Source organism: Panicum virgatum, chromosome 9K, assembly GCF_016808335.1.
Source record: "Panicum virgatum strain AP13 chromosome 9K, P.virgatum_v5, whole genome shotgun sequence".
In the NCBI taxonomy this organism is placed as follows: Eukaryota; Viridiplantae; Streptophyta; class Magnoliopsida; order Poales; family Poaceae; genus Panicum; species Panicum virgatum.
In genome coordinates, this window is record NC_053144.1 from 25,407,796 (window position 1) to 25,423,845 (window position 16,050).

Here is a 16,050-nt window from a genome sequence, read left to right on the forward strand (position 1 = left end):
AAAGGAATCATAATGCTGGCGTCAGGACGTCCGACCCTCAGAATTTTAGTACGATAGGTATAAGATGATGTTGCAGCGGGAAATGCACTCCAACATCAATTATAAATGTTGCTGTCAAAGTTTCAGTTGATTTTTGATGCTGCAATAATTATTTAAAAAAAAATTATTCGATGGGTCGATATGTGATGTTGCAGTGGTCAATTTCAGTACGTTTAAGATGTGAGATGATGTTGCAACAACTATTTTAGGATGTTACATAAATTTATTATGTATATTTCAATAGCTGACCTGTCATATTGCATCCTTTTAATCTAATCGACTACTTATATTTATTTTACCAATTTTTTAGAAATAAATTTTTGAATGGTGCAATTGTAGTTCAAAAATATCACAATTATAATTTTTAAGTGTCGTAAAAGGTAAATATCGGTATTGCAAGACTCTATTGCTACATATTATCGTTCTCATTGTATGTTGCATGAAGCATATGGTCATGTTGCAGCGAGAATTTTCTATCATGAAATAGGAATATAGGATGGCATATTTTTTTATACTTTTGTAATATTGCAACTAGTCATTTCAAATGTTGCAATAGTTATTTTTTTATATCACGACGGAGCGTTCGATGAAATAATTCTCATCGAACGCCCAGTGCTAGTACATCCATTAATAGGAAAAGGAGGCAACTAGGCCGAGACACCTCCACCGATGCCCCCACCGTCGGCACCACCCAACTGTCTTGTCCCCACCCGCTCGGCGGCACCATCCCCGCCAGCCTCGCCGTCCACAATCTACCACCACCGTCGGGCCGGGCCCCTCTATGCCCGCTAGCCATGGAACCCCACCCAAACCCAAAAACCCCAAATCCCTAACTCCGCCAGCCTCGAAAACCGCTCGAGACTGGCTGCGACCCGCCGCCAATGCAACCGTTCTGCCCACCTCCCACCCTCACCAAATCCCCAACCCCATCGCCGGAGGTGGTGATTCGATTTTGTTACTTTCTCCGTTGATTTCTTACTTCTCTTGTTTTTTATTCTTTTCTAGATTTATTTTATTTCGTCTTCGGACCATTTCTTCCTCTTTCAAATAGAGAGGGCTCTTGATTTAAGCTAGATAGAGAGCCCTCTCGTCGTAGGAAATAGGTAAAGGGAAACATGACGCCAGTACGTGAGATACTAGCCAGTTTCCTTGGCATGATACAAAAATGTGGGTGGCATGTGTACATATGTCTAGACGACAGAGTTTTGCATTGATACGTCTGGATTTGCTACAACACCGTGCTTAAAGGAACCACGAATGGATCTAGAAGGTTGCCTATAATCCTACATAATATGCTATAGTGCTCTTTGACTCAGGCCTTGTTTAGATGAACGTTGTAATGATTTTGAAATAGAATCTTTGCATATTTGAAGTATTAAACATAGACTAATTACAAAACTAATTATAGAACTTGTCTGTAAACTACAAGACAAATTTATTAAAACTAATTAATCCATAATTAGCACATATTTACTGTAGCAATTTATTGTCTAACCATGGCCTAATTAGGCTCATTAGATTCGTCTCGTAATTTATAAATAAACTATGGAATTAGTTTTTTATTTTGTCTAAATGTAATACTTCATGCCCGCAAGATAGTTTTGGAATTTTAAATTTTGCATATAAACAAGGCTTGAAAAAAGGGGTTCTTCATTGTATAGGATTCTAAATTTTGTTTTGTAATTTACCAGACAAGTCCTCTCTCTCTCTCTCTCTCTTTCTGTATTTTTTTATATTTAATAATATTTATTAAGGATACAAAATAAGGATACCTTGACACAGAACCTCTAAAAATTAAAATTAAATCGAGTGCCTTTTTGGTCATCTTCTCTCTTCGATTGTTCGACGCCATCCAGGATGGAACATTATTGTACGCTATATATATTTTGTTAGCACCGTGTGTGTAGCTAGGAAGTCGTGGGAGAGAAAGTCGAGGCTAAGCCTTTTCAGGCAGTGAAAATCAATCGCTTAGCCCCAAACTTCACATATATGAGCAGTCTAACACGCCTTACATTGTAGTCCCATTGGTACTCTAATATTGTGTAAATCATTACACACAAAAGAGTTGATCTCAAGGATTTAGCACACAGTTTCATTTTTCGCTCACTGCTGTATGTCATTTGTCGTCGTTTCCATTTAATGCAGCACACGGGCTCTGCGCGGATGCGGCGCAGGCGGCTACACTGTGTACCTCGATAATATGCGGTCTACAGCGAGCCCTGACAAAATCTGCCCCGTGTGCCGCGGCGGCAGAGCACGCCTCAACCACACGCATTGAATGCGGTGGGTGGGCGAGTCGACTCGCCCTCGTGCCCGCGCCTGCGGGACACGTGGCGTCCCCGGACCCCCCCCCGGCGGTATGCTGGTTCTACGCGCATGGGAGGTCCGGACGGGGCGGGGAGGTCCCGGCCCCCTACGGTGGAGGGGGGGTCTGAGCCCTCGGCTGTTGGCTCGGAGCTTTCCCTCCTCAGGGACACGTGGCGTCACCGGACCCGTCCTAGAACGGGGAGCAGGTCCGGGGCCGCTGGCCCGGTGAGGAAAGAACCTGACCCGTGGGGCCCGACTGCTCCGCCCCTTATGGCATAGTTACGGATGACTACGCGAGTCCTGATTTGCTACAGTAGTAGTTGGTATCCCTGCTACAGGTACCGACATCATTGGAGGCTCTGAATCCTGCTAAACACAACATAAACACCATGCAATGAATGAATGAATCCAATACTTCATTCTTTTGGCTGGCTGACACTTCTCCGGTGGTCGACGGTGGTTGTTCGTTTGGAGGTCGCCTGCTCGATCGTGGTCGTGGGCCTGGCCGATATCTCTGCTGTCAGTGCGCAACGCCTCGCTCTGACGGGATCTCGTCAACCTGTCTGTCCAGATGTTCGCATCACCGGCGTCTCGCGGCTCTTGAAGAACGTGGGTGGCATGTCTACAGATGTTAGACGAATGCACTGAATCCTACTGAACCTAACATAAACACGACCATGCATTGAATGAATGAATCCAATGCGTTACCCTTCATTCTTGAGCTGTGAAATATTAATACAGACGAAGCAAAAATATATCGCCAGGAGCCCAAAGCCCAGCGTCCTGTCCACCCTCATCCCTCTCCGGGGCAGCGTCACCAAGGCCCACCAAAGCCCAGCAACCACAAAGCCCAGCGTCCGGTAGAGCCCAGGCTCCCTCGGGATCTTCACGGGCCGCGGGTACCCGGCCCAGCACGACAGCAGCATGGACAGGCCCAGGCCCACGAGGACGCTGAACACCGGCCCGCCGTGGCAGCCCGCCACGGCCACCTGCGCGCCGCCGGGCCCGCCGCGGGAGGCCACCGCCACGTTCGCGATGAGGTCGCCGAGCGAGTTCCCCCAGGCGAGCACGGTCACCCCCAGCGCCGCGGCGTCCACGGACAGGACGGCGCCCGCCGAGACCAGCAGGGAGAGGACCTCGTTGGCGATCACGTACGCCCACGCCACGCTCGTGGCGAACCCGCCGGCGAGCCACGCGGCGAGGAACCGGCCTGGCGGTGGCGGGGCGGAGGCGTCCGTGGTGAGGAAGGCGAGGAGGCCCAGCGCGACGCCGGCGAGACCTCCGAGGAGGACGGCGGGGAGCGGGTTCCACCCCGTGGCGCGGTGGCTCCAGAGGATGGACAGGAAGATTGGGGCGAGCGTGGCCGCGGTCACCGCCGTCGGCTTGCTCCACCGCTCCTTGCTCGCGTCCGGGATCGTCAGCCGCCGGGGGAGAGAAAGCGGAAGCGCCAGCACGCGCATGACAGTCCGGAACGCGCTCTTGCTCCCACCGGCGCCGCCGTTGTGTCGCCGGCGTAGTACCGGAGGAGAGGCGCGGTGTCGGATGAGAGGAGTGAGTCTTGCGCCTCCTGGTCGGTGTAGAACTTGGTCTCTGCGACGCTATGGAGCTCCGAGGAGGTAGCGGCGTGGTCCTCCTCTTCATCCTGGTGTCTCGTCCCAGCGGTCGGGGGTGAAGGCGAGTACGCCCACGCCACGCTCTGGCGAACCCGCCGGCGACCACGCGGCGAGGAACCGGCCTGGCGGTGGCGGGGCGAGGCGTCCGTGGGAGGAAAGGCGAGGAGGCCCAGCGCGACGCCGGCGAGCCTCCGAGGAGGACGGCGGGAGCGGGTTCCACCCGTGGCGCGGTGGCTCCAGAGGATGGACAGGAAGATTGGGCGAGCGTGGCCGCGGTCACCGCCGTCGGCTTGCTCCACCGCTCCTTGCTCGCGTCCGGGATCGTCAGCCGCCGGGGGAGAGAAAGCGAAGCGCCACACGCGCATGACAGTCCGGAACGCGCTCTTGCTCCCACCGGCGCCGCCGTTGTTGTCGCCGGCGTAGTACCGGAGGAGAGGCGCGGTGTCGGATGAGAGGAGTGAGTCTTGCGCCTCCTGGTCGGTGTAGAACTTGGTCTCTGCGACGCTATGGAGCTCCGAGGAGGCAGCGGCGTGGTCCTCCTCTTCATCCTGGTTGTCTCGTCCAGCGGTCGGGGGTGAAGGCGACGGCGAGGACGTAGACGAGGTAGAGCGAGGCGAACGCCACGGCGCCCCAGATGGTGACTTCGCCGCGGCGAGGACGACGGCCACGGCGGCGAGGGCCAGGAGGAGGAAGCCCGCGTCCCGGAAGAAGCTGGCGCGGTCGACGGCGACCCCCTGGGCGCCGACGCGGAGGGCGACAACGCCGAGCACGGCGGTGGATACGAACATCGCCCCGCCGAGCACGCCGCTGAGCCCGACGGCGGCGGCGGCCCCTCCGCCGGCCCCGGCGGCGAAGGACGCGAGCGCGGAGAGCGCGTCGGGCGCGCCGTTCCCGAGCGAGAGCAGCGTGGCCCCGGCGATGGCCGGCGGCAGGCCGAGCAGGCGCGCGAGGCCCTCGAGGCTGGGGCAGAAGTAGACCGCCGCCGTGTCGGCGAGCAGGTAGAAGAGCACGGCGAGCCACGCCGCCATCGCGGCGTAGCCCAGCGCGGCGCCGCCGAGGACGCAGTAGAAGAGGTCCAGGTAGTCGACGAACCCGCCGCCGCGCTGGTCGTGGCCTGGATTGGCGGCGGACCCGGCAGCGGGGTACCCGACGCAGCGCGCCTCCTCGTTGGCCGGCGAGGGCGGGATGGCATCGGCGGCGCGCGAGAGGCCGGAGGTGGCGAGCAGGAGCGCGACGAGGGCGACGCCGCCGCAGGCACGCAGGCCGCCACCGGAGGTCTCGCCATGCATGGCTCCCGCGCTCGCCGCCGCGCCGGGGGAGCTTTGGCCTTTGGTTCTTGCCTTGGAGGATTATCCCAGCTCGCCGTGGCGGCGGTGGCGCAAGAACCCGGGAGCGGACGGCATGGACACGGCGCTAGTCGACACGCTGCTGGCGATCTGAGAATGATGTGTGCGCGATCTGAAATTCTCTACCCGATGCTGGAGCTGGACTCGTTTAGCGTATGGAGGCATGCGTCCTTCCTTCCTTCCTTGCGTCCAGGCAGACGAGGCGAGACGACGAGCAGCAGCGAGCCAAGACCGTGAGCAGGTCACGGTCCAGGAGGACCTGTCGTGGGGCCGGTGGGTGAGCCGGAGATGATGGCTGCCGCCGGCAGGCGGGGCGGCCGGGCAGCCTCGGGGCGTGGGAGATGTGACGTTGCGATTCAGATCACTGCTCTCAGGAACAGGCAGGACGGACGCAATCAAGGAGCAGTTGCCGAGCGTGACATCAAGCAACCAACAGTAGGTGCTGTTTGTTTCCACCTCATAAACCCTTAAACACAAAAAAAAAACATTACATCGAATATTTCGACATATATGGAGTACTAAATGAAATTTATTTATAAAACTTTTTGCATGGATGGACTGTAAATCGCGAGACGAATCTAATGAGGCTACTTAATCCATGATTTGCAACAGTGATGCTACAATACCATCCGCTAATTATTAATTAATCTAATCATGGATTAATTAGCACCATTAGATTCGTCTCACGATTTACAAGCCATCTATGCAAAAAGTTTTGTAAATAGACTTCATTTAGCACTTCAAATTAGCAAGATTCCATCGCAATTTTTTTTTGCAAAACATCTAAATACGGCCTAAATGACTTTTGCTTCAATAAATCTGAGACTTTGGCAGAGCTCCGGCCGGCTTCTCAGAAAATATCATCGACTCTAGCTCATTCTCTAGCAGATCATCTTTTCTAGAGGAGCTGAGACATTTGTGCATAATGTTTGGTAAAATAATTTATTTTAGCTTCGAAGAGGCTGGGGGAAGAGGGAAGCAAGAAAAAACTTTTTTTTCTCTCTCTCGTTGCCAATCCACCATTCCACCTTTACAAAACAGCTTCAAGATATGCACACTAGAGGCTTGTTTGGCAGGGCTCCGGCTCCTCCGAAAAGCAGCTCCAGCTTGGCTTTTTTGCTGGAGCGGCTTCTCTGGTGGAGTTGGAGCCGTTTTCCAAAACATTTGCCCAAAACGGCTTCACACTATTGGATTGATGTAGTAAATTGTCTAAATTACCCTTCTTGGTATTTGCTTTTTCTTTTTTCGTCTTTTATTTTTCCCCTCGTCTCCTTCTGTATTTTTCTCTTTCGCCTCCTCTCTTCCTTCTCCATTCCGTCGCCGCCTTCTCCACGCCTCCCGCAGCATCACTTCTCCACGCTACCGGCGTCTCGGGCCCGCAGCGGCCGCGAGCTCCCTCCGCCGCCTCCCTTCTCCACACGCCGCCGGCTGCCTCGGGGACCCCCGCCACCGCCCGCCTTGGGGACCCCGCCGCCGGCCGCGCGCTCCCTCCGACGCCGGCCGCTTCAGGGACCCACGCCGCCGGCTGCGAGCTCCCTCCGTCGCCTCCCTTCTTCACGCGCCACCGGCCGCCTCGGGGACTCCAGCCGCCGCGAGCTCCCTCCATCGCAGGCCGCCTCGGGCCCCCCGCCGCCGCCTCCCTTCTCCTATGCTGCCGTCCTCCCTGTTGGGCCGCGTGACGAGGTGTGGTGCGGCACGCCGCCGCGAGCGCTACGCTGGCTGCCCCGCCCGCCTCCGCACGCGCCGCGCCTTAATCCCTCCGTCCACTTTCCTCGCGAGGACAAGGGTGTCCACGGACGGCAGGAGCTGCGTGGAGCTACCTTTCCGTGGCTCCGCCTCGCGCGTGGAAGCCGCGAGGGGCTTCAGGTGCAGCTCCGGACGTGGAGCTGCTCCAAAATCCCCCGTTTGGCAGGGCTCCGGCTGGAGCCGGTTTTGGAGCCGGAGCCGGAGCCGGAGTCCTACCAAAGAGGGCCTAGATCAATCGGCGTTTCATAGAGCTTCACCAAATCACCATGAACCTAGCCGGCGAAAAGTCGGAGCCAGAGCCGGAGCCTCCAAAGGAACCCCAAATGAATCAGGGGTGTTTAGAAACAGAGACTTCAAAAAAGTCCTAGGGACTTTTTAGTATTTAGAAGTATTAAATAAATATTAATTATAAAACTAACTGCAGAACCCTGGGGCTAAACTGCGAGATGAATCTAATGAGGTATCTTAATCTATGATTAGCGAATGGTTACTGTAGCATCACTGTAGCAAATTATGAATTAATTAGGCTCATTAGATTCGTCTCGCGAAAAAGCACTCAGCTGTAAAAAAACATTTATAAATAGATTTTATTTAATACTATAAAATAGTAAAATTCCTTTTGATGTGATAGGGACTTCTGAAAAAAAGTCCTCGAGCCAAACAAGCCCTCAGTCCATCCCACCATGGCAGCAGCCAGCATCGCGGTGGTCCGTAGAGAGCAGTAATAAGCACCAGGGACAGGGACCAGACGCGGCCGCGTGTGGTTCCTCGCCAGACGCCAAGGGCAACCGCAGCCTTTTCAATGGGGCACACCACGCCTACACAGCGTGCTTGTTTCGACTGCTAACACTAGCAGTTGATGTGCAATGCATAAAATACATCACCACTCATGCTAGCTGCACCTGTGTAATGTCTGTAACTGGTGGTTTCATGCATGACTACTTGTTTTGGTTTCAGCCATTTGTGTTGACCTTCCTGGCGGGGTGGGGGGTGACCGGAGCCAGATAGCTACGATTGCGGCATGGCTCAGGTACCTCTTCTAACCAAACTTGAAGCTCTTCCTTGCGGATCCAAATTCGTAACTGAACTTGAAGCATTGACCTCATTGCAGCTGGCGACCCACAAAAACTTCATCCATCTCCTACCACCACTCTGCAATTCTATACCTGCCTGAATTTCTCAGGAATCAATCTCACAAGAAAAAAAAACTCAATAATCCCCACTCTAGGGAAACAAGAACCACCGCACACATCCTAAACGAGGCATCCGAGTAGAAGATCAGATCAAATGGCTGCATCAGAGATTGGTAACCCAAATTTGGCCTGACAAGCGACAAGGTTAGGCCCATGTTGCTTATTCAGGCAGGAGCGGTCCAGCTTGGCAAACCAGTAGGCCGGATCCATCTAATTCTCCCCTCGGCCGGTCAGGCCAACCCATTCAACTCCGCAGCCCAAGAACACGAGCCCGTTCACAGTCTCTGTCCGTCTCCCACAAAAGGAAAACGCAAAATTGGCCAAAGATGACTTTTGCTACTTGACACTAAAAAAAGCTTGTTTTTGCTAGAGACACTACAAATATGTGGTAATTTACTGCTGGACACTAGATCTAATATATTATACTCTATTTTATTAGAAAGCTAATGCAATTGACTAAATTACCCTTGCATGGTCGTTTGGGATGCTGAGTCAACTTCTCTCCGGCTAGGGAAAAAAAAGCGCACGAACAGGCGGCCGTACGCTCGATCCTGGTGCATGGCCGGATAGCTACAGCTCGTGCTCGACGATGAGACCTTGGAGCTCATGGCAGACACCACCAGTGGCACTAGTGGCTGGGTTAGCCCTGTTTGTAACCAAATTTTTTTCAGAAGTCCCTATCACATCAAAAAAAATCTTACTATTTTATAGTATTAAATAAAATCTGTTTATAAATATTTTTTGACAGCTGAGTGCTTTTTCACGAGACGAATTTAATAAGCCTAATTAATTCATAATTTGCTGCAGTGATGCTACAGTAACCATTCGCTAATCATAAATTAAGATACCTCATTAGATTCGTCTCGCAGTTTAGCCCCAAGATTCTACAGTTAGTTTTATAATTAACATTTATTTAATACTTTTAAATACTAAAAAGTGCCTCGTGAGGGCCAGCGGGTCGGGATCGAGGGAGGACCATCTGCCTCGCCACCTGGAGCGAGCGCTGCCCATAGCGGAGGGTATCACGGCTGCCTCGCGCAGGCGCCGCAAGCTTACTAGCCAGAACTAGCGTCGCGGGCCCTCACGAGACCTGTCGAGCGGGCAGCGCGCCGCCGTGCGAGGGCGCGCTGTGCGAGGAGGCGGACGCTAGGACTTCGCCGAATCAGTCTTGTTGAATCCGGTGAAAGTAAGGGTAGGACAGCCAATTTCAGTGCCTTTCTAGAAAAATACAATATAGTAACAGTTGCAGTGTCCTACAACTAATTACCACAGTTTTATAATGTCTTTTGGCAAATACAATTTTTTAGTGGTGTGTAGCAAAAGCCATCTCGTATCTCCCAACAAATTTTGCCAAAGAAAAACCCACGGCCCCACCTCGACGAAACCAACACCAAAACATTTGCTTCTCTCCACTTGCCGCCCTCCCTCTCCAAACCCCCTCCCCCCTCTTCCCTCGGCCTCGCCGCAGCCCGCCCGAACCCAAGTGTCCCTGCTGTCTTCCGGTAAGCCTTTCCCTGCCATTCCCCCTCCGATTCTCTGTCACACACTCAAAGTATCTCGCGGTAGTTTACTGGTTTATGGATGGGAGATCTATCCAGATACAAGGACAAGGAAGTCGCTGGCGATCCTCAAGCCTAAGCTCGCCACCACCAAAAGGTTTGTTGTTTACTTCCTAATCCGTTTTCCACTATCCCCATATTTCCCCTTTTAAGCATCACAAGCGCTGAGCAGCACTCGCCCGGTACATAGGCCTAATTAGATGACCCAGTCTGGCCCAGTTACTAGCTTATTGGGTATCTTGGCTTGCTTTGGATGATTAGCTTTTGGAGCTAGATCAACAGCGGCAGAGGTGCTTGATGACGCCGTGACATTCCCCCCTTCTTTAATAACATCTTGTCCGCAAGACGTTACAGTCTTCAGAAGAGGTTGGATATAGTCTTCATCTTCCCAGATCACCAAATCTGGGGGCAACCCACTCTACTTGATCAGTAGTTGAGAGACCACTCGATTGTTTTTGGTCTTCAAGCGGCAATCGAGAACTAACTCTGGGACCTAAGGAGGTTCAACATCTGAAGCAAAGATGTGATAGAATTAGGTACCATACCTATCGCAGCGATACATGAAACACAGGATGAATTTTGCTGTGAGGTGGTAACTTGAGCTTGTATGCTACACAACCAACCCTGCTAACAATTTCATATGGCCCGAAGTATCTGAAAGCGAGTTTGTTACTGACTATGTGCGCAAGAGAAGTCTGCACATAAGGTTAGTTTGAGCCACTCTCGGTCACCCACATCAAAGGATCTCTCGGTTCTTTTCTTATCTGCTTGACTTTTCATTCTTTGCTAAGCCCTTAATAATTGCTGTTGAAGCATTTCAGACATGATATGTCTATCTTTAAGCCAACTCTCCAAGTTAGGTATTGAACATGAATCTACTCCTTCAATTCCAAAATACCGAGGTGGGCGACTATATAACACTTCAAAAGGAGATCTATTCAAATCTAAGTCGAAGTTTATATTATATCAAAATTCAGCAAGAGCAAGCCACTCAGACCACTTTGTTGGATAGTTTGAATAAAACATCTCAAGTAGGTTTCCACACTTATGGTTCACCCTCTTTGTTTGTCTATCACTTTGAGGATGATAGGCTGAACTCATGCATAGTTCAGTATCTGATAATTTGAAAAACTCCTGCCACAGTTGATTTGTGAAGATTTATCGCAATCAGAGACAATGGCTTGTATCATACCATGTAGTTTGTACACATGTTCCATGTATAACTTGGCCACTTTGAGCAGTGAATGGGTGAGCTAGCTTGATGAAATGAGAGTATTTGGAAAATTTATCAACCACAACAATTATGCAATTGTAGGAAGAAGATGAAGGAAGACCCTCTATGAAATCCATTATAACAATCTGTCAAGAATGGTCAAGAATTGTAAAGGTTGCAACAAACCAGGATAAGGCACTTTTTCTATTTTGGCTCACTGGCAGACAGTACACTTAGCAACAAAGGTCTGAACCTTCTTTTTTATGAGTGGCCAATAAAACACCAATAAAACAGTTTCTTGATTCTGATCAAGGTGACAAGAAGCCCCTGAGTGGCCACCAATAGCACTGGCATTTTAGGCTTGCGTAACCTGTTGTTGGAGAGCAGAACTATGCCCCAGCCAAATTCTCCCCTTGTACATGATAACACCTTGCACTAAGGAAAAGTGCCCCTGCTCAGAATGAGTGGCCAGTTCTGCTAGAAGTTATTTTGCATAAGGATCTTGCTGATAGGTATCTTGCAGATGAGCAAGCCTAGTAGATTGAGCAGAAGAAAGAGCCATGATTTCAGTACAATTATGTTGTGGATCCCTTGACTGTGACATCCCGGCCCAACAAGGATGCATTTGAGCCCACTAGTTGCCCAAGTGTGAGTGGCATGGCATGTGTGGGGAGTTGTCCCACCTTGCTAGTTGAGAGTGAGTCTCACCAACATATAAACCCAAGTGCCAAGTGCATTTCAACACCCGGGTTAACCCTTTTACGCGAAGCGAGGACGAAAGCGTAAGCGGTGTTGGTGCGAGTGCGTGTCTTACTCAACGTGAGAGTAGGACTTAGCCATATTTGGGACTGGGGTGTTACAATTGGTATCAGAGCCGACCCTCGTGGTTACACGTACGTGTGCGTGCTAGGGACGCGGACATGTGGCGCATGGCACGTGTGGATCCTTGTGTGGTCGCACGGCATGGCATATGTGCCGGTACTAGGCGCATGGACGGCGTGTGCTAAGAGGGAAAGTTCCTGGTCAATTTCCCCAATGTGTGTGGGTATGTTTCCGACGAGGACGTCAGGTACGAGGACGTCAGGTCCTTTAGGGAGGATGTATGTGACATCCCGGCCCAACAAGGATGTATTTGAGCCCACTAGTGACCCAAGTGTGAGTGGCATGGTATGTGTGGGGAGTTGTCCCACCTTGCTAGTTGAGAGTGAGTCTCACCAACATATAAACCCAAGTGCCAAGTGCATTTCAACACCCGGGTTAACCCTTTTACGCGAAGCGAGGACGAAAGCGTAAGCGGTGTTGGTGCGAGTGCGTGTCTTACTCAACGTGAGAGTAGGACTTAGCCATATTTGGTACTGGGGCGTTACATTGACAATGCATCCATAGCAAATTATTGACGCCTTTCTTGTGGCAAATTTTGTATGGCAAGCCCATCAACTTGGATAAGGATCTTTGTTGCCAGTAGGAACATAATTGAGCCTATGATCTCCCAAATGAACCAAGCTTTGATAAAATTATATAATTTTTTTATAAAACATTAATGCAAAATTAAAAGGAAGACTGGTCTTTCTTTGGCAGAGTAGCCAATTTTGTCTCCAAACTTTCAATTGAGGGTCAATTTCGTCCCTAAACTTTTAAAATGACCGCTTTTGTCCTCAACCTTTTCCATGTAGCTCAATTTAATCTTTCATTCTATATGTCGTGCCAGGTTAGCATGCCATATCAGCATCCAAGTGTCCCTATTTTTAAGCAGCAATATATTGGTTCACGCATGCTTAAAGATAACACAACAAAACTTTAACTTGTGTGTAAACTATTTTTTTTCACAAAAGGAACTTTTGTAGGATCAACTCATTATTTTAGTTCCATCAAGATGAAACTTTATAATGATCAAATTAATAGAAACATTAATTGTTTATGAACCATAGTCCATAGCTAACTAGATGTAAAGAGGTGTGCTAACATGGCAAATTGAGCCAGATGGAGAAGTATGAGGACTAAAAGCTGTTTTCAAAATTTACGGATGAAGTTAAACTTTGGCTGAAAATTTGATGATGAAATTAACTATTCCATATGTTTCTCTGGTCCCCCTTAAATTTTCTCTTCAGTTTCACTACTGGCTACACTGCGTCCATTTAATCACCTTTTTAATGACCATTTAATCGGAATAGAGAGCTAAACGAGAGGTGATCGACGCTTTAACGTTTAGGATAATATTGGTTTAGCTAGGTATAGCTAGGCTAAACTGATCGGATGCTAGGCTAAAATTGAGAGACTAATAAATTGGGAAATTTAAATTTGAGAAACAAACTTGACCCATGAGATAAAAATTGAGGGCCGTAAATATCTATTTTCCTCATATGGTCAAACCCAATAATATAAAATTAGGGACAAATTTCGGAACATGATGAAGTGCTTTTCGTGTAGGGGAAATGAACTAGAATGATATGCCATCATAATTTATCAACTGACCAAGGAAAACGGTATAATGGGTTCCCATTTGCATCTCTAGTGGTAGTCTATTTATCAATTAAATGTTGCGGAAAACACTTTCCATATACACCGACTCGTGACGACCGCGTGCGAAAAGAGTGCAGAAGCCTTTTCTATTCAAACACCTCAGACGCTGCCACCAATCATGCAGGCTCGCAGTAGGCGGCACCGGCGGAGGGCTGTGGAGGCGAAACAGAGCCATGGCCCCCTTTGACTCAGGAAAAATAATGAGGCCGTGATACTCCAAGCTGCTGCTGCAACGGCGGATATGATCTCGTTGGGCCGGCCGGCATGATCGAGATCGGCCGACGTGTGAATAATTCGATTACGTACCGACAGGTAGGGCCACATGTAGTGGAGCTGCCACCAGTGGAGGAGCTTCTGGTGCGCGTCCCTCGGCAGCTTGCCTTTCTTCTTCTTCCTCGAGAGCTCCTTCCAGAGGCTGCTCAGGTAGCCGCTGTACTTGTTCAGGAGGCGATTCTTCAACGCCTTGTCTTCCGTGCTCGGCCACTGTAGCACTGGCCCCCTGGATTCAATGCTAGCTCCGCCACTGGTAGGCGGTCCCAACTTGCACCCAGGACCTCGAGTTGCAACCTGCATTGCAAGGCTAGCTGCTAGCATGTGGGTTGCGAGACTGGCCTAAACGAGATAGAGGTCTGCAAATCTATTTATGGCATATGTGAGGAATCGACGTCACGTCACACGCGCACTGTACTTTTGTATCTGCATGTGGGTAGAGCCGGGGGAGGCGGGGGCGTCCGCGTTGGCGAGTGGATCGATTCCACTCTCTTACGCGGGAAATAGACACCTCCGATAGAGGTTGCGACTTGCAATTTGCATTGCGAGGCTAGCTGTGAGAACCGCCCAATTTGATACTATTTTAAACGAATCGTCGGTCATTATCATCCAGATGAGAGTTAACACGTGCTTGCCGGAGAGCGTGCCACGTGTTATCCCACATCTAGAGACACGAATAACCGACACGTCATTCATCCAAAATAATATCAAATCCGGTAGTCCCGGTATGTGCTCCAACATACGCCCAGAATCAGCATATGCACATATCGTTTACAATCGAATACATCGCCAAGAATCCACAAAGAGCAGTTTTATATTATCAGAGTTCACAACTTAACATTACAAGTTCAACATAGGTGGGTTTCAAGCTTCATTTACAAGCCTTGGGCTCACGAAAGTCATATTAAACAGAAACATAAAGTTTATTGCATTTACATGCTCTCACGAAACTCGATTACGATAAAGACTTACTAAGGTAATGATGCCTTGCTCAAGGACAACATTACAGCCACCACGACCTACTCTTCCCCCGCGTTTGGATCAGCGGGGTAGAAGTGGCCGAACACCACTTCCGGCTCACCTGCAACTAGTTTTAGAAAGCACCCTGAGTACAAAGGTACTCCGCAAGACTTACGCGATTAAATAAGCAAGGATCATGCATTGGCTCAAATAAAAGCTTTAAGGTTAAGTAATTATTGCATAAGCATTGGCTCTCTACACTATCACCTATCAGAATTAATTAATCTTGCCCACCCAAACACTTTTAGTTGATTAAGAGAGTAATAAAAATAATCAATAGATCATTGACCCGACATGATTCCAAAACCAACAATACCGAAACTCTCTAAGAGGAATTCGGCGAACCAAGAGCTTGCTCATATCCGAGAGCACGGCAACTCGAATTGATTATAACCTTGCAAGGGTGTACTACTTTACCCACACGACGCGAGGACCATGCGACTCACCCAACCGATCACGCCGGGCAAGGGGGTACTCACGTCAACCGTTCCCAACAAGGCTCGATCATTGAACCTCACACCTAGCTTACGAGTAGAGACTTAGTTCCACCAGGGACATTTCTAAACTTTCCTACACATAGGTCCACCTGGGGACACATTAGGCCTCTCTGCATAGCCCGTAGCCACGTAGCTAGGACTGCACATCAATGATCAAGTCAAAGAAGGTAATTGGCTCATCCATACCATTATATTGGATATGTGGTAGCACGAAAAGGTGCTCAAGGCCGATGGCATCCACTCGGTCCTTAATCGATCCAAGCGGACTATGCCCATGTGACTTCATTCTCTAGGCCCTAACATTCCGCTCGAACCTCGGTACTCCCACTTCATCACCACCCAAACCGAACCAGTGCGAACAAGGATTATCGGTAAGTGTGATCCTCCAAACCATTCCTGTCTAGCAAGCAATAGAAGTATTCTAAGCAGGACTAAGTATCTAGTCAAGTTAAGTAATTAACTAACTGACTAGTGCCAATAATAAGGATAACAAATCAAGAAAGGATTATGCATAAAGATAGGTATAAAAATGCAATACATACATAATATGTATAACCCAACATTACCCAAGTGAGATAACTAAGCTAGTCAAATTAGATAGGTGCAAGGAATATGCTTAGCTGCTTGCCTTGGTTAACTTCGGGTTCGACCACGAACGGGATTCCGGGTTCAGACTCAACGGACTCGGTGGGCTCCACGGGTTCGACCTCCGACGACTCGGTCACTA

At 49.9% G+C, this 16,050-nt stretch overlaps 1 pseudogene; it reads right to left on the minus strand.

Annotated features, from left to right (window-relative positions):
* Window positions 1–3,012: 3,012 nt before the first annotated feature.
* LOC120650974 lies at window positions 3,013–5,705 on the minus strand (annotated as a pseudogene).
* Between the last annotated feature and the right edge of the window lie 10,345 nt (window positions 5,706–16,050).